A 2,781-nucleotide genomic window follows, 5' to 3' on the forward strand; every position below is an offset into this window, starting at 1 on the left:
GATAAGCGGAGCACAGATTAAGCGAGTCACCATGGAGACGGAGGGAAAGAAGGCGCGGTCAATGTATTTCACAGCGCTTGAGGCCGAAATTCTGATGGCAGCATATGCCGATAACATGCAGATTTCTCAGAAAAAAAGTAACACAGCCACAGCTGCAAAACAAAGGGAGCATGCATGGCAAAACATAGCCGACAGAGTCAATGCGTGAGTGTTAATATAAACATTGATCTAGGGATTTCCACCCATTTAACACGTTATTTTATCATATGTTATTTTATTTGTTATTTTATACATTTTATTTTGTGATGTGATGTGAGCGCAGGTGCAACCCAACAGGCCCCAAACGTGCCTGGCAGCAAGTAAAAATGAAATATAAAAATATAGTCCAAACAGGTGAGGTGTAATTGTATCATGGGCCATAGTGCTTGGTCTGTTTGTCCGATGTAAATCAATTGCAGTTAGAGGCTACATTAATTTTCTTTCTGTAAGCACTTATTGAAATTATCTGAGCACATTACAAGTACATATTTGCTTACTCTGTATGCTCAAATGTGGCCCGTTATAGCCAACAGAAAAAAAGCGGAGGCCCGAAAAACAGGTGGGGGTCCTCCACCACCACCACCACTCACAGAGGCTGAGCAGTTGGCCCTCAGCCAAAACAGTGGGCGCCCTGTGGCCGAAGGCATCTCTGCGGGGACATCCTCTGAGTCAATAACCCCGCAAGACACAAGTGCCTACATAGGGGGTAAATTCAAAATAATACATGATGTGCATACATCCTTTCTTCACAGTCACCTTTGCAGTGCTACTCATTCATTTGATAAACTCTTTACCATAATGGATTATTTTGTAGTGAAGTTATTTTCCTACTGATTTTGCCTTCCCTCAGTCTTGGTTGTCTTTGAGAGCATAATGACAATGAAGTGTAAGGTGATTGGTATGTTTGTTAATTGCCATTTGGTCCCTTGTTATAAGTGACCTGTATAAACCTCATATTCTATCAGTTGATGGTGGTGGTGTACTGCATCTGGTGCAGCCTCCTGTTGAGCCAGACCAACATGCAGTTGTGAGTAATACTCCACAGATTATATGAGTTTACAGTAGAACAGCAATGTTGTTTATTTCTTTACTACAGGAAAATAATGAAGAAACATTGACAGCTGTTACAGAGGAGGAAGCAACAGAGACACTTTATGAGGTGTACATCTTTTAATACTTTGTGTACAGGAAACACAGGCGACCAATAAAGCCAGTTGAACAAAAAATCTGTTTATTCTTCTTTCAACATGTTGAGGTGATGGGTCAAAAGAAATGATTGTGACATATGGTGTCTCTGACTGCTCTTCCATCTTGTATGTCCGTGGGAGGGTCAGGATGTTCATGGTTTGGATCACTGCTGATGTTTGGTTCAGAAGGACAGTGTTCTCCTCTAATTGTGGCAATGTTGTGAAGAATCACACATGCCACAATAATGTCACATGCCCTTTCTGGGGTGACCCTGAGTCTTTGTAGGCACTGGAACCGGGCCTTAAGCATTCCGATAGTCATTTCAATTCTGGCTCTTGTCCTGCAATTAGCCAGATTATATCGCTGCTGTGGGCCCGGTTCAGGGTCAGGGTAAGGGGTAAGCAAATAGGGTAAACATGGATACCCCCTATCACCAAGCAAGTAGCCAGTGAACTCTCCTAAGACAGAAGGATACACTTCAGTTCAAATGTCCCTGAAGCAATTGGTCTTTATATATTTTAAAGTATTCTCAACTCACCATGTCCAAATTTTGTGCTCAGTGTACATTCACGGAATATTTGTGAGTCATGGACAGAGCCTGGCCACTTGGCTTCCACATTTGTGATAATGTTGGCAGCATCACATATGATCTTCACAGTGCAGAGAACACAAATTAGCATCCATTACTATAATGAAATAATTTGTTAGTTTGAAATGCTACAGGGAACTATGTACCTGCACATTAATGCTGTGGAAAGACTTCCTGTTCACATAGTCTCCTTCATTTACTGAAGGAGCAATGATTGGAATGTGAGTGCCATCTGTACAGCCAATCACGCCTGGGAACCCTGAAAATAAATGTACAATTTAAGTAGTAGTCCAAGTATCACCACATCATAAATTAAGTTTTGGTCATCCTGATACCTGCAATTTTGTGGCATCCCTCTTTGATAAATCTTGTGGGTCTATGACCGGGGAACACCACAAACGAGTGCAGGAGACGTTTCAGTGCAACTGTAACATTCCTGACTGCCCGACAGACGGTAGCCTTGGAAACGTGCTCAGCGTCACCAATATTATACAGAAAGCTCCCGTTTGCAAAAAACCGAAGTGCAATACAAATAATATGTACAGAACTGAGAGGATGTCCACGATGTGTCACATGCGTAATATATGGCCTGAGGATGTTATCCAAATAACTTATAGATTGTGCTGAGAAACGGTAACGTTCACACAGAAAATCATCAGGAAATGATAAAATGTCCAAACGCGCTCTGATCACTCTCTCCCGGCGGAGAGCTCTGCGGAGAATTTGGGCTTCACGATCTACTGGCTCTTCAAGGAAGGGGCACGCCATGTCTGACACTTCCTACTGTCAGCTTTCCGACAAAGGGGCGGAGACAGTCAGGGTTAGTTGTAGTAAACCTGCTAGGGGGCAGATTAGCTTCACGGAGTGTGTCGTCATAGTGACTCACTGAGGCTTCATCTGAACTCGCTTTGTGAAACCGAAAACCCAGAGTTTTCGTTAACTCAGGGTATACTTACTCAGTTTTT

The 2,781-nt window shown here is 42.8% G+C and overlaps 1 long non-coding RNA gene across 1 annotated transcript; it reads right to left on the bottom strand.

The window, feature by feature from the left end:
- Window positions 1–1,249: 1,249 nt before the first annotated feature.
- On the bottom strand, window positions 1,250–2,581 carry LOC147307945 (uncharacterized). Its single transcript, XR_015126110.1, has 2 exons — window positions 1,766–2,581; window positions 1,250–1,685 (listed from the first exon to the last, which is right to left on the bottom strand). It is a non-coding gene; the product is annotated as an uncharacterized LOC147307945 (long non-coding RNA).
- Window positions 2,582–2,781: the final 200 nt, after the last annotated feature.

Source organism: Aulonocara sp. 'chitande type north' Nkhata Bay, linkage group LG18 (genome assembly GCF_057382095.1).
Source record: "Aulonocara sp. 'chitande type north' Nkhata Bay isolate Kocher_YH1m ecotype deep benthic linkage group LG18, A_spYH_male_GT1.1, whole genome shotgun sequence".
Taxonomy (NCBI): Eukaryota; Metazoa; Chordata; class Actinopteri; order Cichliformes; family Cichlidae; genus Aulonocara; species Aulonocara sp. 'chitande type north' Nkhata Bay.